The 27,616-nt window shown below is 42.9% G+C and overlaps 1 protein-coding gene and 2 pseudogenes across 2 annotated transcripts in view; 1 reads left to right on the forward strand and 2 right to left on the reverse strand.

The window, feature by feature from the left end:
* Nucleotides 1–27,616, forward strand: part of F13A1 (coagulation factor XIII A chain) — a 203,030-nt gene that overhangs the window by 65,426 nt on the left and 109,988 nt on the right. The window lies entirely within an intron of this gene.
* LOC149918406 (uncharacterized) lies at nt 19,322–22,063 on the reverse strand (annotated as a pseudogene).
* LOC116226430 (BCL-6 corepressor pseudogene) lies at nt 20,748–27,599 on the reverse strand (annotated as a pseudogene).

Consider the following 27,616-nt stretch of genomic DNA (forward strand, 5'->3'; position numbering starts at 1 on the left):
GATGGATTTGGGTTTGGATCTCCAAAGCACTGACAGGTAAATTACAAAGGGCAGCATCTTCATTACTGGTGATTTAGGAGGCATAAAGATACGCAGCTTGATTTGTGGATCCCAAGTGGAGTTTTCAAGGCTGACAATTAATAATATGAAATTGGCTTTAAACTGAATGAATCCGACATGGGGTCATGGAGAGAAAATTAAATTTGGAAGAACTGGTGCCATTTTTCTAGTCACTTGTGAGAACTGTGGAGTGCAGGCAAATACCTTTCTACCTCTCTCCTCCTTCTGTGCTTTTCTTCCACCCTCTCACCTGCAAATTCCAGCCTTTCTCTGGGAATGTAAGTCTTTAACTTCTTAATCTGATAATCTGAAGTAACTAGACAGTTGGCTGACATTTTACAAGATGAAAACCATTGAGTCAGCCTCTCGTAACTTCACAACTGTTAAAATCCCCATATGACTAATCTCTAATTCCCAGCAGTCTACTGCAAATAAAATCATATATTGAACTGTGCTACTTTAATATCCCAAATAAAGCTCCCACACGACTTTGAGTTCAACTCAGAGCTTGGTTAGCCTAATACCATGGTAATGTTTATACAGATCACAGATTGCTTTAAATAAAATGCTCCCATAAAAGTTTGTGGAGATTATATTAAGAAAAACTGTCCATAAAATCTCTTTAAAAAAACAGGATGCCTGGCCTCCAGCAAAATGATATTTAGCAAGATTAAGCCACAATAGCACTTCTGAAAGTGTATCTTAATTTGTGAAGAACTATTCCGAAAAAAAAAAAAAAAGATTATTTTGCTTATGCTGATTTTCTAACACATCCTTTTACATGTTACAAGCAAAGGGCCCTTTGGGAAGCACCTTTCTTGGTTTGTTCACCAGACTCGGGTTCCTGGGCCCAGGAGATCTCATTTTCTCTGATTCTTTTCTAACTAGCAGATGGTATGGGGAGATAAATGACATTTGTGCTCTCACACAGTTTCTCCATTAGGTTGCAAAGTGATGGGATGATTTCTGAGTTGCAGAGAAATGAAAAGATTGTAGAATCATAGAATTGTATGAGCTAGTCCAGCTATGAACAGGGTCAGCTACAGCTACATCAGGTTGCTCAGAGCCCCATCCAGCCTGACCTTGAATGTCTCCAAGGATGGGGTTTCCCACACACTTGGGCAGCCTGTTCCAGTGCCTGACCACCTTTCTTCCTTATGTCCGATCTAAATCTCTCCTCTTTTAGTTTGAAACTATTTCTCCTTGTGCTGTCACAGCAGACTCTGCTAAAGATTCTGTCCCCTTTGTTCTTGTAGCCCTCCTTGAAAAGTCTCCCTAGAGCCTTCTCTTCTCTGGGCTGAACAGTCCCAGCTCTCTCAGCCTGTCCTCTCAGGGGAGGTGTTCTATCCGTTAGATAATTTCTTTAGCTCTCCTCTGGTTGTATTCTAACACGTCCACATCTCTCCTGTACTGAGGATACCACATGTGGATGTAGTACTCCAGGTGAGTCCTTACTAGCATAGAGTAGATGGGCAGGGTCACCTCCCTCGACTTGCTGGCCACACTTATTTTGATGCAGCCCAGGATACGGTTCGCTTTCTGGGCTGTGAGAGCACATTGTTGGCCTATGTTCAGCTTCCCTCTATCAGCACCCACAAGTCCTTTTCAGCAGGTCTGTGCTCTATCCTTTCATCCTCCGGCCTGTACTGATAGTGGGAGTTGCTACAACGCAGTTGCAGGACCTTGCACTTGGATTTGTTGAACCCCATGAGGTTCTCCTGGGCCCACAGCTTGAGCCTGTCTTAGCCTATATGAGAGAGTGCACTTAATCCCATTGTCATAGAATCAGAGAATCCTTAGACTTGGAAGGGACCTTTAAAGGTCATCTAGTCCAACTCTCCTGCAATGAACAGGGACATGCACAGCAAGATCAGGATGCCCAGGGCTTGATCTGGCTTTGCCTTGAAGGTCTCCAGGGATGGGGCATCAACTGCATCTCTAGGCAACCTGTTCCAGTGTCTCACCACCCTCACTATAAAAGACTTTTTCATTATATCCAACATAAATCTGCCCTCTTCAGTCTAGAAGCCATTTCCCCTTGTTCTGTCACCAAAGACCTTGCTGAAGAGTCTGTCCCCTTCTTTCCTGTAGCTCCTCTTTAGATACTGAAAGGCCACTATCAGGTCATCTTCTCTTCTTCAGGCTGAACAGCCCCAGCTCTCTCAACCTGTCCTCATAGGTGAGGTATTCCATCCTTAGATCATTTTTGTGGCTCTCCTCTAGATGCATTTCAACAGGTCTGCATCTCTCCTGTACTGAGGACTCCACATCCACACAGTACTCTTGTTGAGACCAATGCAAAAAAAGGTTGTTAAGTATCTCAGCCTTCTCCTTGTCTATTGTTACCAGCCTGCCTATGTCACTCATTAGGTGGAGTATGCTCTCTTGGACTTTCCTTTTCTGGTTGAGGTACCCGTAGAAGCCTTTCTTTCCTTTCTTTTTCTTCTTGGCATCCCTAGCCAAGTTCAATTCAAGCTGAGCCTTGACTTTCCTGACCCCATCCCTACGCAGCCTAGCAGCTTCTTTATAGTCTTTCCACAGTACCTGCTCCAGTTTTCACTGCCTATACATTTTCTTCTTGATCTTCAGTTTGACCAGCAGGTCCTAGTTCAGCCACATCAGTCTCTTGCCTTCCTTTTCTGACTTGCTACACCTGGAGATGGGGAGCTCTTGCACGCTAAGGAAAGCTTCCTTAAAAATCTGCCAGCTCAGCTCTGCACTCTTGCCCTGAGAGCAGTTTCCCAGGGTGTTTTTGACTAATTCCCTGAAGAGCTGGAATTCAGCTTTCCTGAAATTTAGCACCCTAATTTTACTCTTTGCCTGAACTCAACCATAACATGGTCACTACAACCCAGGCCGCCTCCAATGCTAATGTCACCAATCAATTCATTTGCATTGATGAGCAACAGGTCCAGTATTGCATCCCCCCTTGTGGGTCCTGTCGATATAACAGATGAAGATGTGCATGTGCAAAGAAGGAAGGGCCATGACCCATAATTGTTTTTTTATTTCATGTAATGCTGAGGTGGCCATGAAGCTGTTTCTGGGCTTCCTGGGGATGGTAAGTCATTGAAGTACAGCTGTTCTGCATAGTACAGGAGCTTTCTTCTGTGTGTGGGAGCAAAGTATGGCTCATCTGCCTGTTTTTGGAGGGAATGGCAGTCCCCCAGGTGAAAACTGTGGCAGGGCTGGGGTTCTCCATGCCTGCAGGTGCATGGAGGTTTGGGAACAGATGCAGTGGGTGAACAGTTGGATGATGAGCTGGGCTCAAAGGCTTATATTAATTGGGTTTATGTCAGGCTGGCAGCTAGTCACTAAGTGGGGTTCTGCAGGGCTCCATTTTCTGGCCAGTTCTCTTTAATGTTTTCATAAATAATTTGGGGTACGAAACTAGAAGGTACACTCAGTAAGTTTGCATATGATACTAAATTGGGAGAAGCTGTTGACTCCTTTGAGTTCACAGAGGCCTGAAGAAAACAATACACAAATGGAATTTGAGGTAATCACCAACCGCATGAAGCTGAACAAGAGCATGCACTGGATTTTGCAGTGGGACAGAGCAACTCTGGCTATATGTACAGGCTAGGGAATGAGAGGCTGAAAACAGCCCTACAGAAGGAATCTTTGGGTTCTGACTGACAGCAAGTTGAATGTGACCCTGGCAGCCCAAATGGCCAAACATATCCTGGTATCCTGGAGTGCATCAGGCTCCTGGAACACACTCCTCAGGTCAGTGGTCATGGCCCCAAGCTACTGGAGTTCAAGAAGCACTTGGCAATACTGTCAGTCATAGAGTTTGGATTTTGGGCAGTTCTATATGGAGCCAGGAGTTGTACTGGATGATTGTTGTGAGTGCCTTCCAACTCAGGATATTCTGTGATTCTGTGACCCAGAGGTGTTTGGGGATGAGGTCCTGAGTGGGGAAGGCAATGAGCAGTCAGAGGCTGGTTGTAGTACATGGAGATTTTGCTATGCAGCTGCTTGCTGGAGCAGGAAGGTTGCTCTTTTCTTCATTTGCTTTTCAAAGAGGGACAGTGGGAAAATGGTGGTACAGTCCAGTTCTGTGATGTATACTCTATTTTAAAAAAGAATTATATATCTGTCAGAAGATGTGTTTTGCTTACACTGCAGTTTAAACACTTTGTAAAAGCCTTGAGCATTACTAATTACTGTGCTAAGGAAGCTTCCAGCACGCAGTCAGGGCTGTACAGGGTTTAACATGAGGCCTTGCATGTTTCTTGTCATTTAGCAAGAACTATGACTTGAAAGATGACCTGCGCTACTACAGATTTTCATAGTATTTTTATTATTGGAGGAGTGACCTGCAAAAAGGGAGATCACTGAAGTGGCATGTCATGTATATCCTTGTTGACTGTGTTCAGCAGCATGTTCCATTACATGTGGTAAGGAAGGCAAATGCAAATAAAATGTTTGAGCCTGGGAAGAGCTGCGAGCAGCCTGAATCAGAGGGGACAGGCTGCAGCTGCTAGCTGGAGAGCATCCAGATCAAACGCAGAGCTCTTCTACTTGCATAGGGAGAGGACAATCTGCCTTTTAACTTTCTGATTGTTCATACAAATTCATGGTGCCTTCTTACCAGCTGTTGACATAAAGGAGTGGGGAGACCCTGCCCGCTGGGGAGACCCTGCATAAAATTAATGGAACTTGGCACCTTGCCGCAGAGAAGCCAAAAAAGCACCAACTGCGCATTCAGCTCCCTCTCCACTCCCCACTGAGGTCCCTTTGCACCAGGCTGGTACAGGGGCCCAGCAGCTGTCACGCCTCTGCATGGAATACTGACTTCTGTAAGGAGAGGAAAGATGTCAGGGATTTTGTCTGTGTGACCTGCCCCTACTGTGCAGATCAGATTTAATGTGTGGTACAGAAATGCAGGTAAGATGATGCAAATCAGCACACAGACACATGCAAGCACTTTCCTTAGGTTTAGCTACAGGAGGAAATTTATTTTTCAGGACGTATGCTGATTTCTGCTGACTATTACATATGCCTGCTGACAGTGGGCTTTCAGCTCCTCGTGACAGACACAACCCCTATCCATTGTAGCAGCAGGGTTTTCATTCACTCCTCTGCTTTGGGCTACTACTTCAGTATTTTTGTCTTGGCACCCACCTGATTACGCTCCCTGGTGGTGATTGCTTTGCATCTTGCAAGCTGTCTTGCCACAGTTCTCTAGATGACAAGGCTAGCAGCAGGAGTACAGCCTGGTTCCCATTACAGCTGTAGAATGGCAATCTTCTCAAATTATTTGGTGTGGGTACATTCTTAGAAGAACAGCGTTCTGAGGTTTTTTAAGATCTAAAGATAAATTGTACATAGCAGAATTTTATTACTTGTACGTTTAGTATATTTTTTGGATATCAAGGTTTCGGCCCATGTGATTCTAGTGCTTAAAGGAGACAATCAAAACTGGAAGCTCCAAAGGCCAGGTTGGTTGGGGACCTAAGCAGCCTAATTTAGCGGGTGGCAACAGGGAAGTTGGAACTGGATGGTCCTTAAGGTCCCTTCCAACCCAAGCCTTTCTATGACTCTGTGGAAATCTTGGCTATCATTTAGCGAAATACTTCTAGCTACAGCAGTTGAACCAGCAGCTGTGCACAGGTCTGAACAGACATTTCTGAGCTTGTTTAATAGATGCAACTATTCATGTGGTGCTGCATCTGCACAGAACAACAAAAAATGATTGTGCAAAACTGCTGGAACCCAGGTTCATTTGTAAAAATAAATAATTCTGAATTAGAAAAGCAGAAGGTCCTCCCATCCCTGGAGGTGTTCAAGGCTAGATTGAATAGGGCACTGGGCAGCCTGGTCTAGTATTAAATGTGGAGGTTGGTGGCTCTGTGTGTGGTGGGTTGGTTGGAGATTCATGATCCTTGAGGTCCCTTCCAACCTGGGCCATTCTGTGATTCTGTTGTGACTGAAGGTTAGGCATCGTATTGCTCATTGACTTCAAGCCATAGCCTCAAAAATTGCAAGCTGTCCCCTGCTCCTCTGTGAGGTGCTCATGTGAAGAGTCTTGCTTCCATCATTACATGTTGTTTTCCCATCCCCTGAAGGTAGGGATCCTGCATCCCACTGGTGCTTCATGTTGTTCCAAAAACCAAGAACTTCCCACATCTGGTCCTGACATTTTGCTCTAGATTGTCCACAAAACTGGTGAATATAAACAAATATATAAACATAATAAACAAAGCTACTGAACTTCATACATTTATTTTGACTGATTGATCTTTGATTTCTGGAGTCATACTGTTTCGTGTCACACGTCTGTTTTTAAAAAGCAACATTCTAATGCTGGTGGCTACAAAGAAGTATTTGAGAACTAAAACTCATTAACATAAAAAAAATTCAAGACAAATTTCCTTGTAATTCATAATTGTTAAAAAAAAGAAAAAGAAAAAAGAAAACAAACAGTTTTATTTCTAAAGCAGTCTGATGAGGAAATGATTCATTAATTTTGAATGCTAATGGCTGGCAAATACTGTTGAAAAGCTGGGTATGTACTGCAATGAATCAGACATGGCTGAGTTTAATACAGATGAAATGATATTTATATATTTGCATACTTATTTGACATATATTATACCTATATTTTTATGTATATATTTGTATATGATGTATATGTTTAACGCTGTCAGAATACATCTAGAAATGCTAAGGAAAACTGCTGTAGATTTGGATTTTATTGTAGGAAATGCTGCTTTTAGGCCACTGAGAAGCTCTTCAGCTAGCGAAGAATGTAGGGCATCCTCATAATGTTTAGACAAAGTTGTAAAATACTATCTGAGAGAGGAAAAGATGAAGAAGGAATTAGTTTTGTGCCTACATTTCTAAGGGCAGCTAAATCGTGAGACATCTCCTTGCCTGAGACTGTGTTTAGTCTAAGGCATGTACTTATACAGCTCAGTTTCTTGTGTTTTTGAGCACTGCTTTTTAAAATTCTTTTTATAGTTTGCACATGCTTTTACCTTATACTTTGCAAGCACATGGAGCCTCAAACACATGTAAACTAAGGCTTCTTCAAGTTTTCCTTGTTTTTCAGTTTCTTCATTTTTCATTCATCTTTTTTCTTTAAAATAGCAGTAGAAGATACCACAAGGAAATTCCATCGTGTGAAGTCTTTACTTCAACCCATTTGCTGTTTCCTAATATAGTTGGTGAAGAGCTACTACGAAGCATCTGATCACATCAAAGTGTGTTTTCCAGCAATATTCATGCAAAAATTCCTGCACAGAGAGAAACGTGCCTGATTTTTGTGCTAAGATTAACAGTGTGGAATATCAGTCTTTTCACAATAAAAGTATCTTCTGCATTTTCCCCACGTTTTCCTACATTTCTTTGAAATGTAGAAAGCCATGCTTCTGAAAAAATTGAGATCCAACAGATACTGTACTGAGATGTTTGTGATAAGTGTAGTTTGAAGCAGTAAGTACTGGGGTGTCAGTGAGGTATGTGCTGTATGTTACAAGTTACACAGACAAGTTTATCCTTAATTTTAGAGAAAATTTTGTAGTGTAGACACACTTGTATTAAGCAATTCGTGGAAAATTCATCCTTTTGACTGATGGACTTAATACTCCCTTTATTCTACTATTTGGAACAGGATGTTGGCTGAGGGCCCCAAGAATCTGCCAACATACAAAGACTAAATCAAGCAGAGTGCTAATAAGATATAGAGACCCTGGAGGGATCTCCACTGTGGAGAATAACAGAATAAGAGCAGAATTTTTTTTATTTTTATTTTTGGAAATCAGGTGCTCCTAAGGCATGAGGTGGGGAGCTAAACAGATATTATTCCACTAGAGGTTCCTAGACAGAAGACTTGAGCGTGCAGCACTTGCAATCACTTCTGCTCGAGAATGGTCATGGTAGAGATGCCATATGTATAGCATTATATTAAAAGTAGGTTTCATTATTTATTGCATCAATAGAGTGGTAAGGAAAAAAATAAGAAGAATGCAAATAGAAGCTCAACTCAGTGAATTGCTCCTATTCTGCTGCTGCTACTGGAAAAGAGGTGGCTGAAGGATAACACAGATGGCACAGCAGCCTGTCAGTTACCTTTCTTCATTAACTTAGACTGCAGTAAAACACAGCTTTTTAAAACATAGTTCAAGTAGCCAGAGCCTCTGTGCGGAAATTAATTTCCTCTGGAAGCTAGTTTCACGGAACTCTTCACCTACTTCACTGAACATTATTCAGCCCTGTCAGTAGTGACAGAAGTGCTCGACAGAGCTACCGAAAACTAGGTCATGTGGTGGATAAAACATAGCATGCTTCCCTGTGTTGCTTTTAGCGTGGACCTCCCGAGATTGCAGTAAATAATAGATACCTACAGGCCAGTCTGGGCATTTGGTGCAATGTTGCAGAACACATCTTTGGTCCATGAGGGAAGGAGGCCCTTTAATGATATAAGCCTATGAGATATGTTGTTGTTTTTTTCTTTTTTTTCATAGGGGAACTACTGGCTACCTGTTTCTCTAGCTCTGTGCTGCTGCCATGCTGACTTTTTTGTGATTACATGTAGGTGTTTACTCTTGGGCAACGCAATTTCTACCCTTATGGGTCTACTTCCCAGTTTAGGGGCTTACTTAAGGGCTTTGCTGATGTGGTGGTAGTAGCTATTGGTTGTCAATGCCTCACTAATCTCCCTGGCAAAAGGAGCAGTCCTATGGTGAGGACACTGCTCTGTGGTAAGCACCCAGCTATGTGTGCTTACAGGAGGGGTGGCTGGCTGTGAGAGCAATGATTGCTGCCAGAACAGCCATTCCATGTCTCTCCCATTCAGGAAGACTGTAGTCTGCGTGAAAGTTAATGGCTTAACAGTTAACAGTGCAAAGCACTGTTGTTAAATGCTTTTAAAATGTAATGCATTGACTTCAAAAGCAACTTGCAAAGAATGAAAAAAAATGAAAACCGTGTACTGTTTTCGGTGTTAAATACTTTTCTGTTCCTTCCCCTTCACCTCCCCTCTTTCCCTTTCTCCTTCCCATTCCTTCCTAGAAAGGCTTTGAGTTTTCCCAGTTATTGTTTAATGACTTGCTATCTAGCTTCTAAATGTTGGATTTAAGTGCTTAGCTTTTCAGTGGAAGAACCAAGGCACTAACTCATTAACATAGATATCCTTCATGCTGAATGTCTGTTAGTGATTGATGTTAAAGAATTTTAAAAAGAGTAAAGTATCTTCTCTACTGAAGTACTCATACTGCAATTTTCCTCCAGGAAAATGTTTTTGGACAATTTCATCCATTTTTCTTGTTTCTCCCAGGGTTTACTCCTATGAATTTTCACCCTTCCTGCCTCACCACTCCACTTGATGCCTTTGTAGTGACAAGAGGCACAATAGCCATGATTCCAAAGGTGAAGCTGTGCATTGTATCTGAGTATTACAGGTGCCGTAGGGGAGTGATTCCTGTCCTCCCTACCCCTTCCTTTGCTCTCAGCTGGGCAGTCTTGTGCTGGCTCTGTGGCTTGTAAAACTTTTTACTGCGTGAACTTTGGTCCTATCCTGGCAGAAAATTCAGTTTCATTTTCAGAGATAATCTGCTGCTGAATTACTGGTTTGTGTCAATTCTTAGAAGCTCCCAACAAGCAGTGGAGATGGTGCAATGTAAGCAAGAGCCCACGTGCAAGAGTGGTATAGGGGGTTTAGGATACAGCAGTGGCAGTGAGATGTTGGATGGACTCAGCTGACCCATGCTGTTTCTCCACTGGGGCTGAGTCACTCATCACTTGAGCCATAGTAACTCACCACACGTGAACTCTCAGGAGTGAAAAGTAGATGTGCTCGCATAGAAACACTTTACTGAAGGCTCAGGCAAGACAAATGTTCTTGCTGTCTCTTAAGCTGTATTTCACCAGGATGAGGGATGCTCTAACAGTAATTGCTCTCTTGCAGTGGTGTATCTGCTTGGTGTGGATAGGAGTATGCCTTCAGGGGATTTCTGCAGGAAAACAGAAATGTGCATTTGGCCCTTAAGCTATCGTTCAGAAAAAAAATCGTTTTGTCTGTCTCCCAGACTTTGAGATTTTTGATAATGATTGCTTCATGCTTAGCTTTGAGGTAACATTATTTAGAGAAAACATGGAGAAACAATGAAAGAGGAAGGCTGCATTTACTAATCCAAATTGTAGAGGTCTGTACAGATATGAAAGATAGCACTAGTGGATAAGATCACAGTAATCTTGCCCTGCTATCAGCATTTCATCCCCATTGCCTAGCTGTTATATCCAGGTGTCTCTGAATTCCCTCAGTAGAAGCAAGCAAAGAAGCAAATCCACACAGGAAAATGGAGTGGAGATCCCTCCTGTGAAACAGCACCTTCGTTAGATTTCCATCTTGGTTGGTGCTACACACAAAAGGAAAAGAGCAGGAAGAAACTTAGCAGTAAAATAGAGAGCCCCTGTAGTCTGAGCAGCATGAACATTATGTTGGTGGATGGGCACTGCTGCCTTTAATAGGTTATCTTTTTCCATTAGAGAACTGTTTAAATTTTTAAGTGGTGCAGAAGATCATAAGGGCTTTTACCGTGTGGGTTCTGATTTTCATGTGGGTTTAGAATGTGTGGGAGACACTAATGCATTAAGAACTACTCATGAATCTCCTCTATTTCCAGTCCTTCCCCTGGGAAGTATTGATGGTCATTTCATCTTTCTTATGTGACTTTTAAGATCCTCAGAAAAAAAAAAAGGAAATGATTTTCTGGTTACTTCCCAGTGGGATATCTTACAAAGAAATATGAGGGCTGGAAATGAGAAGTAGAACATAAATTCCAAGGGGCTTAGATTCAACTAAACTCACAGTCAGGTTCCTCAACATTTATTTTGATTATAAGTTCCAAATAAAGTTAAAGCACTGGAAAAGAAAAGGTAGCAGAAGTAAATGACAATTTTTATAGCAGAATTTGAATTTAAAGTGATTAAATAATTGTGCTGATGCACAATATATCCAGCAATATGTCTTTCTTCCAGATGAGAAGTGGAGAACCTGCATTTATTAGGTATGGGACTAATAAAAGGTCTTTTTTTTCCCTATCATGTAGACTTTATGTCCATCAGAGTGTTTCATGTGCTTTTTCTTCTAATCACAATGATGAATATTCCAAAATTTCTTCCCTTTGCTATTTTACAGTTAAAATAATTTCTAGTCTGCTTGAAAACTTGTAGCTATGAAGAAAGGCTGAGTTGTATAGAGAAAATGTATTTCACTTTGAGAGCTGATGCATAAATGCCTTGAAATTTAAGGTATTTTCAGGTGCAGCGAACAAAACAGAGAAGCACACAGACCTGAGAAAGTTAAGCAACTAACCTATCGGAGCAATTGCCTGGAAGTGGAATTATTTCCCTAGAGAGAATTTGGTCTTAGGAGTCAAATTGTCACTGAACAAGAATCCAAATGAAGGGCAGCAAATTGATTTTGCTTCCTGTGTCTTTCTTCAATATTTCCCCTAATTAAAAAGTGAAGAAGGATGTGATAAATTCAGCTTTTATTTCCCCCTCACTGTTGCACTCTGTCCTGAATCAACTCTTCTTTGTATCCGTTTTATTGGCAAGGCTGGGAGGTGAAATGAAGCTCCTTTGGTAAAATTTCCAAAAACGAGCACCTACATTCAGTATAGCTGTGGAAAAGCAAATGTTTTTACAGCCAATGAACATCTTCATCTCTGCCTATGTTTCAGAAAAGTTGTATTCACCCTCTGTAATAAGGAGGTCACTTGCACAGAGATTTGAGGTGTAAGAGCTCAGGTCTGCTTTTCTGATCTGTGTGACCTAGTCAAACACAAACAGGAGTTGTGGAGGGAAGGAAAGTGAGAAGCGACAAAAAAAGAAAGAATAATCTGTAGTTCAGGTCTTTTCTTGACAAAATTTTGCATATGTCTTTTGTGGTCATCTGTTTCCTTTCCTCCTAATGCACATATAAAGACTACATGTTTCTTCCTGCTTTTTGAGCTGTCTTGCACAACCTTCCTTTGCTGCTCCTAACTGCTCAAAGCACTGTGCACAATACTTCCTTTTTGGTTTCTCATTTTCCCATATCTGACAGAAATGTTTCTCACTAGGTTCCTTCTCCTTGTTATTCATTTGTCAAATGAATGCTTTCTCCCAGTGTTTCTTTTTAAATTTTATTTGACCCAGAAGATGAATGACAGGGTGCACAAAACCAATCCAAGTGTTGCTTGCATGTTTGGATAAAGGAAAACAAGGTTCCAGCTCTAGGGAAAGCTCAGTGTTTACGCTGTGTAATTTATGTTTAATGCAGCAGCAGAATCTTTTTTCATGTCTGGCTCTTCAAAGATGTAACTTATGTGACATGTTTTGCAGTTTCTTTTGTGCGTGAGAGAGTAAAGGACACTGGCTCATTTGAGATCCCTAGACATGTTAAAAAAATGTGGAAGAAAAAAGTACAAGAAAACACACTCACGAAACTGCTGAGGTGACGTAACCAGGTATCTTTTGATGTGTATCCTTTGTTTCTCTTCCATTTCCTCAAGTTTAAACAAACTAATGCTACAAAGGATTAGAGCTGAAATCCTTTCTATGCCATCTTTTGGGGTCTGAAGTTTTTCTCATGGGCTACTACTTAAGTTGTAGTGAGCTTTGAGGTTTGGTAGAGTGAAAGGAGGCAACTATGTTGTATTTACATGTGTAATGCTAGAAAGTTGTGCCTATTCCTCAGTGGAAACATTCCACTGAGGTACCTTTAGTACCTTCTTGGAAATTGGATGTTTGACTTAGACTTGCTGAGACCTCACAACATCTCCACTTCCTTGGTGGGGTCAGAGGAGCTGATACTGGAGGGAAGTTGGCCTCAACATGGTTCCTGAGTAGGATGCCAAAACCATACACCTTTGTGCGATGGCATATGGAACTGAATGGTTATTTGGGGAGCATAGAGATGCTAGGTCAGCCAGCATTTGGGCAGAGACAGCTGGGTTTGGAAGCATGTTTTAGCCTGTGTTATTATGTGATGGGCTTTGGGTGTTTGCTTAGGTCTGATATGACTGGCAAACAACTGTGTAGCCTTTATGTGTGGAAGACCTGGGGACAGGCCCTGATCTTTACCTCAGCTCAGTTGTGCTGGGGGGCAGTAGGTACACAACAGTCCTGATTTCCCCAGACTTACTTCAAATCTGACTGCTCACTGCCAAAACCAGTGCGTCTGGCCAGTAGTTTCCCTCTGAATTGCTTCCATGCCCATCGTGCAAACAGGAGAAAAAGTTAGGATTACCTGTGTGTTGGTTAACGTCTTTTATGAAACACCTCAAGAGATCATCAGGTCCAATCCCCCTGCCAAAGCAGATACCCTATAATAGGTCACACAGGTAGGCATTCAGATGGGTCTTGAATATCTCCACAGAAGGAGACTCGACAGCCTCTCTGGGCAGCTTGTTCCATTGCTCTGTCCCCCTCAAAGTAAAATTGTTCTTCCACATTTAGTATGGAACTTCCTACGTTCAAGTTTTAGGCGATTACTCCTTGTCCTATTGCTATGCACCACCAAGAAGAGTCTGGCCTCATCTATTTGCCCCCCACCTCTCTTTAGATACTTCTTAGCATTTATCAGATCCCTTTCTCAGTCTTCTTTTCCCCAGGCTGAACAGACCCAGGCTACTCAACTTTTCCTTGTATAGGAGATGCTCCAGGCCCATTCAGAGCATCTCTGTTTACAGCAACAATCGTTTGGCCCACAGTCCCTCCATGAAGCCTTTTGCATTCCAATGTAACTTTCTTGCAGTAATATCTTACTATGGCTAATGGTTCACAGGAATAAAACTGGACTCGTTTGTGTCCTTCATCTCATACTGTTGAGTTTACTGCGGGTTGAGATTGTCCTACGTGTAAATGGAAGTTTGTCCTATGGAGTCTGAATGCTTCTCTACAATTATAGTCTGACATCGATGACTTAATATATTTAAACTTTCCCACAGGGAAATCTTGGAATTGAAAACTTGTCTTCCTGCAAGTGCATAGCATGGAACATGCCATCACAGACTCCCTAACCGGGGAAGAGCTGTTCATTCTTTGTTTCAACTATTCTAGAAGAAACTTGTAAAAAGTGGCAGTGAGTTCTAACCATAATGTACTTGTATGTCTCTTGTAGAAAAGGCTGGTCCCTGAAACTGGCTTTTAAAGGCCTAACTTACTCTGATCTGACCTTCCAAGTTATTTGCAAGCACAGCCTGACATTTGGATAATTAAGTACATAATTTATGGCTGAAAAGGGAAGACAGGTGGAAAAAAAAATAGATATGAGGGAAAAAAATTTCTTCGTATCTGACCCAAGATGTAGCTAGGTCATGCTAATGGGGGTCCTTGTATTTCTTCTCTGACTTTGGTAAACCATCCCTGAGGAAGGTTATAAAATTTGTACAGGTAAAACTCAGCTCTGACGTATGACAAGTATGAACAATCTCTAATGAAGTGCGTTGGTACTGTTGTAGTTAGCCTGCTTCAGGATACTCACAAAGGGATCCCCGCTATCCTTTCTTCTACATGAAGATATTGCTTGTATTAAATATGAGTGGAAGTATTTTCTTTGTGGTTAGAGCTGTGGTTATATTATAGCAAGATACCCATGCAGTTCCTGTGAAACCACTGGCCTATCTGACTGAAACAATATCCGCTGGGATGAATAATGAGAACGATCTGAATCTGAAACAGCTTGACAGGCCTTACTTTATTGCTCATGGCATAAGCACGCAAGCGGGATCGAGAGGGATCATTTTAGCATGCAGTGGGTGCACAATAGCACAAGCAATCACCTCAGTCATTATGAGAAGCTGAATGTCTGGAGAGAGCTCTCCTTTTGCAGAAAGCCATACATTACAGATGTTTCTACTGTTTCTGTAGATTCCACACACATATGCATCCAAAGAGTAAATGAGTCCCTGCTATAGCTCTATAAAATGGGAGGATGAGAGGGTCCTTTGAAAAAATCTGAGTCTCATATTGGTTCATGGCTAATGGACAACTCTAACACTGGGCTACAGGATGTGTACACAAAAATACTCATGCTATAATTTTTTTTTTATCTGAATGGTAAAACCCCCTAATGCAGAAGGCTCTCAGACCAGCTGTATAACATACTACAAACTGTTGAAGAAAGAAAACTAGTATCTTGTTCTCTATAGTGCTTGTAATTCCACTCCTTGCTTGGGTACATTTAGTGCCTTTTTGAGCCAGTTTTTCCAAACAATCATGTCTATTGTGTAAGAGGGTGTAGATGCTTAGTTAATCATCTGGGCAGTTTCTGTCCACAGCTCAGAAGCATATTTTTGTCACCACTTTATACATGGAAGCTATATACATTTTTTTCTGATACATTTCCAGCAAGGAGATCTAAGATAATTTATTTGTTTTAGATGGTACAAATAGCCCATAAGGTCCAATGCTCTGTTTCGTTCCACACCTTTAGTCTGCTCCTATTTCTTGTTTCTAGAGATGCAACTTGGTTTCCCTTTCTGTGTGTCTGTGTGATCACATTTGCCAGTGTGGTTTGTGTTTTCTCACTAGGGATCATTTCAAGCTAGACACAAATGGACAAAAAATGAGTTGGCTTAGGAGTGTGGGGTTCCCTGGCACTCTAGAGGCAAAAGTTGTTCCTGCCATTCATAAGTGAATGTTTTGTAACTGGTTTGAAGTCTGCTCTTTCTTGGCCTGCCCATCCATGAGGGCTGAAATGGACAGAAAAAGTAACAAGAAACAACATTTTTGGTAATAGCTATTAAAAATACAGCTTTGTCTTTTTCCCATTGCATTTTAATTTTTATACAAAAAAATAACCAAACAACAAACCACATATACTTTATATATATATGTATATGTATATAATACATATGTAGTTTTTATAGGGCCTGAGCACTTGTTGAATCACTGAACAAAGATGATCTTGTCAAATGAAGATCAGGTTGTAGCTTTTCAAAGAGCCATTTGTTTTGCAGGGACACTGTGTATCCTGCCCTCACCTGAAAGCTATTTTGAAATACTCTGGTCAGGAGAAAGCACAACAGTTTCTCTCTTCTCTTTTGTGGATGTTTTTCACTTGGATTTCTCATCATTTGAAAAACATGCAACCAGTTGAATGGTACTGAATGTTTTTTAGCCTTGAGAACTGAAAACACTTTCTCTAATTGATGGTTTGTTTTAAGACCACAGGAAACTACTTGTCACTACCCATTAATGAGCACTTTGCTAGCTGTTTGCCATCTTAAGAAAAATAGATGATGAAGCAGAAGAATCCTCCATCAACAGTCTGCTATTTCATCCCTCAGTCAAACTAATACTGAACTAACTCTCCACACAAAACACCGTTTTCATTATCTATGCTCGCAATTTTTTCCTCTCATTAGAACTGGCAAAATAAGGAAAAATGAGCTAAATGTACAATGAGCTTGCTCTGACTTAGGAGTAGAGAGGCTCTTAATTCTTCCCAATGAAGGTGGGACTGTGGCCAATCTGTGGACCCTTTTTGGTGCAGGAAGCAAATCTGCAGAGTGGGTTGGGCTATTTGTCCTGGCTCATGTGGGGACAAACTAGAGGAGTGGGCAGAAGGGCAGAGACACTGACCCATGTTTACAATCCCAGTGTGCAAATAACATGGCAGCACTCATCTCTGCCCAAGGGGCATGTCTGGCTGCAACAGCAATATAAATAATTTAGCAATGAGATTTATGGGCTTCTTTTCAATGGTGTCTTAGGCTGTATTTGGTCACAAGCACCAAGATAATTGCCTTGAACTCATGTGCTAATGTTGTATTAATCTGCAAGAGCAAAACCCTCATCTTTTGATCACTGTTTAAAAAGCCTCTCTTCTCTTGAAAAATAATTGTGAAAGACTATTTTTTCTCTCCTCCCCCCCTCCCCCCCCCTTTTGTGTGTGTTTGGTGTGGTAACTTTTCAAAAGCACAGTTGAATATCCTCTATAGGTTGAATTGGCGTCTGTTAGAAGTCAAGGCTCCTTGTAAAAGCTCCCTGTTTTGCTCATTCTTGCAGTAATCAAACCAATGTGTCAGATTTGGTACATACATTTTATATAGTGGAAAATTTAGCAATTGCTTTATAATTGGAAAATAATGGACTCATTGCATGCAGATAACCTATTTCTTTTCAAAAATTGGGAAAATTCCTTTTTTGTTTATTCGCTGTTCTGAATAATTTATGTTTTCCTGTTTCCTGCAGCCATTTTTTGACATGAAATAGCAATTTACTTTTATGTGGGATAAATGTGCTTCCTGTATGCTTCTCCCTCTATGAAATGGTGTTGGGATGCTTTTGCTCATCTTTACCAGTGGGGCGTATTTCAGTCTCCAACACTGTCAATTCTTTAGAGCCCCCAGTCACTCCAGAAATACAAATCGATTCTGTCCCTTTGTGACTCGAGGGCATTAGAGTGCACTGCACACCAGTGTCTACCAGTGTCTTATATTTCTGTGGTTCTGATGTGCCAGGCCATTGAATTTACACAGGGCACTATACTATCCCTACTGCCCCTTCCCTGTCTGATGGCAGGGTCCTTCTCTTTGTGACCCGAGTTGTTCTTCTCATGTGAGTGACGATCAGGACCCTCAGTAACTGGAGCAATTGCCATGGTGGTGGTTCTATTTAGTAATTCTTCTCACCTGTGCCCAACAGGATTGGGTTTTTTATGCCACTTCTTCATGTCCATTTTATACAGTCTTTCTGTTACTTTTGAGATGGCTGAGATGTAAAGTTTTGAAGTGTAATAATCAGTTTGAAAAGTAGGGGTCTTCTCTGTTGTTCCTCGTATCTTTCAAACGTTGCTGCTAGTGCATTGGTGTACTTTTTGGGTGCTGTTCTTGTGACTTTCTGCCATCTCTCAGCAATCCATTGGCATGGATTGTTAGGAACAAACATGGGATCATACATTTCATTGAGTGGAAGAGGCGGGTGCAGCTTCAACTGAGGGAAATAAAGGAGGAGGCAGGCCAAGGAGGGCATTCCCCCTCTGATAAATTAGGATGGAGAACTGGCTTACTCAGGCATGGAAGAAGCTCAGTCAGTACGCTGCCACAGTCTTCAATGGTGGTCAGGTTCTCCATGTCTGCCAGGACCCTGATCCACTAGGTGAGGGCAAGAGGGGTGGATTCCATCCCACTGTAACAGTGCAACAAGCCCCACACTTCCTCATGAAACTGAATGTATATAAGTCTGTGAGATGGGATTATATGCATCCCAGGGTTCTGAGAGAGATAGCTGAAGTGGTTGCCGAGCCACTCTGCATCCCATTTGAGAAATGGTGTCTGTTCCAGTGACTGGAAAAAGGGAAACATCTCTCTCATTTTTAAGAAAGGGAGAAAGGAAGACCAGGGGAGGTACAGGTCAGTTAGCCTCACCTCTGTGCCTGGGAAGATCATGGAGCAGATCCTACCTGTTGCCTTGTTAAGATACATCCAAAACAAAGAGGTGATCCGAGATGGCCAGCAAGGCTTCACCAAGGGCAGATCTTGCCTGACTGTTCTGGTGGCCTTCTATGATGGAGTGACGGCATAAGTGGATGGGGGAAGGGGATGTCATCTTGCTGGACTCCTGCAAAGCCTTTGATATGGTCCCTCAGCATGTCCTTCACTCTAAATTGGAGAGGAATGGATTTGAAGGATGGGCCATTTTGGGTGACATCAAGCTACTCTAATAACAGTGTCCCTATATTGTTCAAGGAGTGTAAAGTGATATTTATTTCAACAAATTAAGATGAAATGAATGCACGTAGAAGCATTTCATCTGATATATAGTGAATATTTTCAGTTTTATCCCAGTGTGTTGTTACTGGAAGATTGTAATGGTTTTATCAAAAATTCAGAAGTACTTTGTAGGGTTGCCAGCATTTTCCTGGGGAGAGAGGCCAGTGCACCAAGAAAGTGAAAGAAACCTGCTGGTCTCTGAGCTTAGCTATATGTCTGTGGATAAGTTGTGACATGTCATGTATGGACATATGTTATGTCCTTAAAAGCTGATGGGGATAAGCCTGACAACACTTATGGCCTGGGTATGGAAGCCTAACCTGAATCCAGCTACATTTGTTCCCATCCCTTCTATGTCAGAGCATGTATGCAATTCCTTGTGTCCCTTGTGTACTGCCATGCTTCTATGTGACTAATATATTCAATATTTAACATACAGTTTTCTATGAGTATTTTGTGAGTTTTTGAAAAGCACTCTCTTGTGCGGGTCTCCCCCAAATTCTTGTCAAAAGGGATGAAGCAGGCGTTGTGTGGCACGGGCAGGGCAGGCTGGGGGATCGGCAGCAAGGAGGGCTGCTGCAGCTCCTTGTGCAGCTTCTGCTTATAGGGTTTGGCAGTGTCTTGCTCTGTCAGTGAGATTAAGACAATGCTTCAAGTGTTAGTCTGACCAGTTTATTACAAATCTGAGATGCTCAGAGAGATGGGAGTGGAAGGACGGCAACTATTATGAATTAGAGTGGTGGGAAAGGGAAAGCTGGTGATAGGAAAGATAGGAAAGAAGCAGGAATTACATAAAACACAGATAGTCACCACCAAGATCCAGCAGCATCACAAGGCACACCATTCTGAATGTCCGAGGCAAAAGCACAGGGGGAGAGCAGCAGCAGAGTGGCTAGCCTTAGGCAGCAAGCAGATCCAGCAATTACAAGTCCAGGAGGAAGAGGCAGATCTCAGGTAGCAGGCCCAGGAGGGTCTGTAAGCAGGCAGGCCTGTCAGCAGGCAGGCATCGCATTGTGAAGCATCTGATATCAGACACCCACCCTCTTGGTTGTTGGTCCCTTTTTTATCCTTCTACCAACGTGGCATTCCTGGGTGTCTCCCACAAGATAAGCCCACACAAAAGACTGCTTCCAGCCATTAAGCTGCTGCTTATCTCTCACTCTCTCATTGCTCCTGTCCTGCAAATCTTCAGACAAAAGATTTTGCCTACTTTGACCAGGACTTGCCTGGACTTGTGTCCACATATGTCCTTTAGACAAAGGATTTCTCAGCCCTTGACCACGACATGTCTGTCAGTGTTTCTCAGCAAGCTTTGAGACAATGGTGCAAAGGAATAATCTCTTACAGGCATGCAAGGAGCTGCAGTGCAAAGTAGGCTCTGCTTGCTTCATCACCTTCCTTGGTACCATGACCATAGCTTGGGTATTTTTAATGTCAAAGGGACCATCCATTGTCAGGAATGATCTCTTTCTCCTCCCCTGCACTTCCAAAGGATTTTTTTTACACTTACATTTCCCTGGCACTTTCTTGCACTCAGCCTGTTTCTGCAGCAGAGGTTCTGGTTGGAAGTTCTCCTCTTTGCCTGTGTTCAGGCTGTCTGTCTTGCAGCTTTCTTTAATCTTGTGCTGTTGGGCAGCCAAACTCAGGGCTGGAGCACAGCTGGGCTGAGCCTGCTTTTCCTGTTTGCATTGGTGGCTGAAAAGGGTTTTCACGTGCAGAGACACTGGGAATACAGGTAAGCCTCTGCACCTCTTCTTTGCCTTTGGTATAAATTCATCCTGCAATTTGTCTGCCAAGCTCTCACCTTGGCTGCCATTGTTTTGCCCTCTCTCACCATAATGTCTATGCTTCCTGTCCAGAGGTGGACTTGGATGTTGGTTGATACGTTCTGGTGGCATATTTCTGCTTTTTTGTATATGAAACGTCTCTTTAAATAGCATTTCTCTTTGGAGCGATCTATTCTCCCTGGAGTTTCAAGGAAGTGACACTGGTTGTTTTCCTGACTAGCAAAGTTACATCTGCCATTGGCATTTGGTTTTGCGATGGCATCTTCCACTGCAACAGTCCTTGGCTTCTTTCAGGCTTTCCCAGCCTGCCTGGCTGTATCTGCAGAGCTTGGACACTTTGGTAGCCATTGGTAGCTCCGAGAAGGGCATCACTGCACACTGTGGGGCCCACTGCCCCTAGAATCATAGAATGATAGAATTGTTCAACACCCCCTCCCAACTTGGTATCATCTGCAAACTTTCTGAGGATGCACTCAATTCCCTCATTAAGATCATTAATAAAGATCTTAAATAGAAGCGACCTTTGTGGGAACTGCTGAGTCATGGCCTGAACCACTAATTGATCACCTGAGGCAAGGACTGAGTCAGCTATGGCAGCACAGGTGAAGGCAATTCAGCTGTGTGTCCAGAAGGGATGGAGCCTGGCTGCACCTCTTCTAGATCCCATTTAAGACCTGATTGCCAATGGGGGAGGGTCTCTTTCTGAAGATTTCTCTGTTTGGATTTTTCTACTGTGAGCCTAAGACACAGGTGAGCTTTTCATTTTTGATTGTCTCTTTCCACCACAATAATCTTTTTAACTATGAAACTGTAAAATACTTTCCTAACCACACCACTCTTCTAACTGTATGCTTGTTAATTGTACACAGTTGCAGTACCGAGCCCTGGGGGACACCACTTGTGACTGGCTGTCACATTTCCCAGTCTCCAGTCCACTGGGACATTCCCAGTTAGCCAGGATTGTCAAAGGATAATGGAAAGTGGTTTGGCAACCACATCTGCCAACTCCCTCAGCATTTCAGGGTGCAATCCATCTGGCCCTGTGGACTTGTGAGTGTCCTGCTTTCGGAGCAGGTCCAAAACCATATTATCATGGATTATGCAGGGCCTATTCTGTTCCCCATCCCTATCTACCAGCACCTGGCTGAGCTGACTATGATCTGCGTGTGGCTCCATTATCACATGCTTGAATGGGTCACATACGTGACCAGCAGAGTTCACAGTTTGTCTCACTGGTTCAGAGGGCTTGGGTTTCAGCAGTGTGTCATTGGCCAAGTCTGTGTTGTTGGGTCCATATTTGGTGTATGTCTGCTTGGTTTCAAGGCTCAGCCGCATGATGCGTAAGCACAGCTCGTTGATGTCCTGCAGTGTGCCAAAAGTTGGAGCGATGCTGCCAGTGTCACAAGCAGTCTCTTTCAGGGGGAAGCCTGGTGCTGGCACAGGGAATCGCTCTCTCTGCCCTTTGTTGGCAGTTGAGTCTTCTGTCTCAAAGCCAAACATTGCCAAACGTAGGGCTTTCTGACAGTCTCTGTGCTGGGGCACATGTTGTACCTTGTGCTTTTTAGCCTGTCTGCCACTCGCAGCAGTGGCAAAGATGGCTTTTGGTCAATTCTCTTCCCTTGTAGAACCTTGCAAGAGCAGGAGCACTGGGAAGAGGTGTTTGTTGCCTTTGGTGGGCTTGTTGCCGCGGCAACCCCGTGCCTCGTCCCACCCATCTCTAACTGCCCTAACTGCCATCCTGGCTTTTCTAGCCCAAGCAAGAGTTTTCTGTCAGGGTTTCCAGCGTAAAAAGAAGCTGTAACAATAGGTTGTCCCTCCTTGCCGAGTAAATGATGAGATCTCTCTCTGGTTTGGATTTGTTTATCTTTCATTTTTTGTAATTTACTCGTGGTTCAGTGCGATGTCCCATAGCCCACCTCTGCCTGACAGGAGGCTTATGATTTCCTTGGTAAATTACCTTCCCATTTAATTTTAGTTATTCTCTGGTCATCCAAACTTGAACTGCAGTGTGAAGTCCCAGCTTCCAGTCCATCCTTTTATTACAGCTGTCTTTCTATGCTTCTGTGCCGTATTTTCCTTGTGTCACAGAGTTATCTGGGTCAATCTGTGTCTGTGACAGGCTGCAGCAGGCCCAAAAAGGGAAAGGGGGGGAGGGTAGGAAGATGGGAGCTGGGCACAAAGACAGAACAGCAGCAATGCTCTGAGGAGAAAAGTTAATTTTACTAAATAGGATCTCGGTGTACAAGATGACACAATATAATAAAATACAATTGGAATTAAGTAAGTTCAATAAATTGAGAGAAAGAGAGTGTCTGAAAGCGAAGGTCTTCCTCTGAACTGAAGGCCAGACAGCTGGGGACCACAGCACGCAGTGCCAGGCGGCAAGAGAGAGAGAGAAAGTCCCTTGACTTGTGGGTTTTATCTTCTCCTCTGAAGGCAAAGTCCTCGGGGGTGTGCAGTTCTTCTCTTCTGAGAGCCTGGTACCTGGAAAGTTGTCAGTCTGTGGAACTGAAGTATTAACTCTTTAATTCCCCGTAGTTTACATGAAGTTATAGTGTGGAATACCAATAACAAAAATCATAGAACCATGAGCTGGCTTCCTCAGTTGTGGAAAAAGCTGAGGTGCTCAGTCAGTGCATTGCCCCAGTCTTCAGTGGTGGTCAGGCCTCCCATGCCTGCCAGGATCCTGACCCACTAGGTGAGGATGAGAGGGGTGGATTTCATCCCACTCTAACAGTGCAACAAGCCCACGAGGAGTTGTCCTCGTGAAACTGAATGTAGATAAGTCTGTGGGACCGGATTATATGCATCCCAGGGTTCTGAGAGAGATGGTTGATGTGGTTGCCAAGCCGTTATCCATCCTATTTGAGAAATGGTGTGTTGGGTGAAATCCCCAGTGACTGGAAAAAGGGAAACCTCTCTCCCATTTTTTAAGAAAGGGAGAAAGGAAGACCTGCGGAAATATCAGCTGGTGAGGCTATACTTAACCAAACTGAGCTCTTGCTGGTAGCAGTTGCAGTTGAAAATAATTTAGATGAGTTTATTGAAGTGACTTTGGATTTACACTGCTATGCCTGTAATCTGAGTATGCCCCATAACCTCCTGTTTTTCTTCCTCTGTTTAAGGATTCCTGGTTTCTGGCACGCATACATCAACAGGTGTGATCATGAGTAATAAAACCTTTACACCTGCAGTGACACACAGGAGAAAACTCTTGCCAAACAGATGTTTGCCTGGTTATGCTGAGAGTGCTTTAAACTTTTCATTGCTCTAGCCTCTTAAGTCAAGGGTCAACCTACTGCGAGGGGTTATTTTGCTACCCAAACTGGTGGCCCTAAATTGAAGCAGGTTAGTAGCAAAGATGTAGAATCTAGTGTGCTTGTCAAATGGAGTGATGCAATCAAATGTGCCTGTTGAATGTCAGCATGCCAGGACAGAAGTGCATCTCAGTGCATGTCCTGTCATAGCTCCAGAGCTTTGCAGCTTCCTGGACTTTTTTTTCCTCTTCACTTACTCTGGAGTCCTAGATGTTCATCTTCTGTCATTTTTGATCCTAATTTTATCTCAGGAACCTCTCCTTCATGTTTTCTAGAGGCATCATCTCCCACACTGGAGAGGTTTTTCTGGCCGCTTCTTGCTTATCCTATAATCATTAAGAATCATAGAGTTATTAAGGTAGGAAAAGACCACTGGGATCATCTGATCCAGCCATCTTATTTTTGGTTATTTTGTTGAGAACAACAACAGTAATATCACCAAGTGCCTTAGCAAATCCTTTCTCCCAAACAATCCATCTGACTTTGTTTCCATCACCTACAAGAAGTATGTTCTGTGTAACCTGTGCTTTGTATGAAACAAAGTCTATGTGTGGATGTGTTCTCTTAAAAAAACAAAAAAATAAAAAATTCCAAGTAATAACAAACTTATACTAGAGCCTGTGTGCATTTAAAGAAACATATAACAACATAACAGTTTTGTAAAAACTGGCTGGAAAATAAGAATTCATCCAACTGGAATTCAGATTTGTTATCTAAAGGATATCTATTTCCATAGATCATAGTGTCCTTTCTTTACAGAAAGTTGCACTGGAACATATATACCTAAAGAAGTAACTCTGTATAGTAAAAACATTACAGAAACAACATTAAACTATTAACATAATTGTTTAAAAACATTAAACAGCATTTAACTGTTCCCAGAAGGGTGTCAAAGGGAAGGTCCTCATGGATGCCAGCAGTGAGGAGCCCAGCAAAGTTTGGAATTCACTTGTAAGCTCTACCAAGTCCAGGAGCTCTTTTCTTTCTGGGTGAAACACTTAGAAGTCTGTAGTAGTAGAGAGCAATTGGGTGAGAGAAGCATGTTTGTAAAACTCTGTCTCCATGATGGTGATGGCTTCCACAGAGGGGAGGCTGCTGCAAAAGATGTGAGGTGATGTTTTCAGTCTATTCGCCATGTCTGAGAGCAATAGCCACTTCTGTGTTTGCTGAGAGAGACACGCTTGCATGTTGTAGCGTGGCAGGAGAGATTCATCTTAAAGTTCAGATTCAGACACATCACTAAAGCCATAATTATCTTCTCATCTGGGCTTGGGGGATTTACCAAGACAAATCTAGATTTGTGTTTTGGATCACACACAGAGCTGCCATAGAAATCCCAATACAAATGAAGGTCATTAGCACTTTGACCCTGCAAGTCAGTTGAAATACTTCATGAGGAAGGTCTTTATTGGCTTGCTGTGGATCATCTCCAAAATGGTCTTCCTTAAGCATGTCAGGAGCATTGGGTCAGCATCGTAAGACAGTAACAGGCAGACAACGTTTAAGTAATCATTCTGTACTGCGTTATGGATTGGTCTGATTCCACCCTGTGCACTGCAGTTCACTTCAGCCCTATGCTCAAGGAGAAGTCGTGTGATGCTCAGCCAGCCACTGGCACAGGCCTTGTGCAGGGCACCATAACCCACGTTGTCACAGTGGTTAACATCACAGTTTTTCAGGCAATATAGAACCCCTTTCTTGTAGCTTAGGCAGGCTGCCTGCTGCAGCAGGGCCTTGCTAGCCTTTCAGTCAGAAGGGATGGAGCAAGCCTTGGGTGGCATAGGCTGGCAGGGGCTGTCCAACTGCAGCACAGCAGGCTGTGGGGTTGGCAGTGAGGGGGACTGCTGCAGCTCCTTGGGCAGCTTCTGCTTGTAGGGTTTGGCAGACAAGCAGCTGCAGTACAAAGTGGGCTCTGCTTGCTTCATTACCTTTCTTGGTACCACAAATCTTCAGTCAAAACATTTTGTCTGCTTTGACCAGGACTTGCCTGGACTTTTGTCCACCTGTGTCCTTTAGACAAGGGATTTCTCTACCCTTGACCAGAAGGTCTCCTCTTTGCCTGTGTTCAGGCTGTCTGTCTTGCAGCTTTCTTTAATCTTGTGCTGTTGGGCAGCCAAACTCAGGGCTGGAGCACAACTGGGCTGAGCCTGCTTTTCCTATTTGCATTGGTGGCTGAAAAGGGTTTTCACGTGCAGAGACACTGGGAATACAGGTAAGCCTCTGCACCTCTTCTTTGCCTTTGGTATGAACTCATCCTGCAGTTTTTCTGCCAAGCTCTCACCTTGGCTGCCATTGTTTTGCCCTCTCTCACCATAATGTCTATGCTTCCTGTCCAGAGGTGGACTTGGATGTTGGTTGATACGTTCTGGTGGCATATTTCTGCTTTTTTGTATATGAAACGTCTCTTTAAATAGCATTTCTCTTTGGAGCGATCTATTCTCCCTGGAGTTTCAAGGAAGTGACACTGGTTGTTTTCCTGACTAGCAAAGTTGCATCTGCCATTGGCATTTGGTTTTGCGATGGCATCTTCCACTGCAACAGTCCTTGGCTTCTTTTCACTGCTGCTTTTCAGGCTTTCCCAGCCTGCCTGGCTGTATCTGCAGAGCTCGGACATTCTCAAGGCTCAGCCACATGATGCATAAGCACAGCTCGTTGATGTTGTCCTGCAGTGTGCCAAAAGTTGGAGCAGTGCTGCCAGTGTCACAGGCAGTCTCTTTCAGGGGGAAGCCTGGTGCTGGCACAGGCTGGGGAATCGCTCTCTCTGCTCTTTGTTGGGCAGTTGAGTCTTCTGTCTCAAAGCCAAACATTGCCAAACGTAGGGCTTACTGACAGTCTCTGTGCTGAGACACATGTTGTATCTTGTGCTTTGTAGCCTGTCTGCCACTCGCAGCAGTGGCAAAGATGGCTTTTGGTCAATTCTCTTCCCTTGTAGAACCTTGCAAGAGCAGGAGCACTGGGAAGAGGTGTTTGTTGCCTTTGGTGGGCTTGTTGCTGTTTCCAGTACCCCAGCATGACTTCAGAATGTTGTGGCTACCGGGTGCACCATCCCATCCATCTCTAACTGCCATCCTGGCTTTTCTAACCTGAGTAAGTGTTTCGTATCAGGGTTTACGTTGTAAAAAGAAACAGTGACAATAGGTTGTCTCTCCTTGCCAAGTAAATGATGAGATCTCTCTCTGGTTTGGATTTTTTTTTTTGGTAATTTACTGGTGGTTCAGTGTGACGTCTTGTAGCCCACCTCTTTCTAACAGGAGGCTTATGATTTCCTTGGTAAAATTGCTTTCCATTGAATTATAGTTATTCTTCTGTTTAGCTATTCTCCTGTGATTTGTATGAAACAAAGTCCATGAGTGGATGTGTTCACTAAAAAAAGAAAAAAATTCCAAGTAATAACAAATGGATCTTCATCAGCTGTTTCTGACTGCACCATGGGTTCATCCCAATTAATCATTACACATGGTTCCTCCTGCATCCCATCCTACTTCTTCTCCATCTTACCTAGTCTTCCTAGATATCTAGATAGACATCTAGGTAGATGAAAAGTTAATATGAGCCAGCATTGTTCTCTTGCAGTTGGGAAAGCAAATGGTATTCTGGGCTCCATCAGAAGAAGGGTGCCCAGCAGGGATGGAGGTGATTGTACCACTCTACTTTGCCCATGTGACTCCCCATCTGGAATACTGCATCCAGATATGCAGTTGCCAATACAAGAAAGACAGAGAGCTGTTAGACAGAG

This window comes from Phasianus colchicus, chromosome 3 (assembly GCF_987193195.1).
Source record: "Phasianus colchicus chromosome 3, bPhaCol1.hap1.1, whole genome shotgun sequence".
NCBI lineage: Eukaryota > Metazoa > Chordata > Aves > Galliformes > Phasianidae > Phasianus > Phasianus colchicus.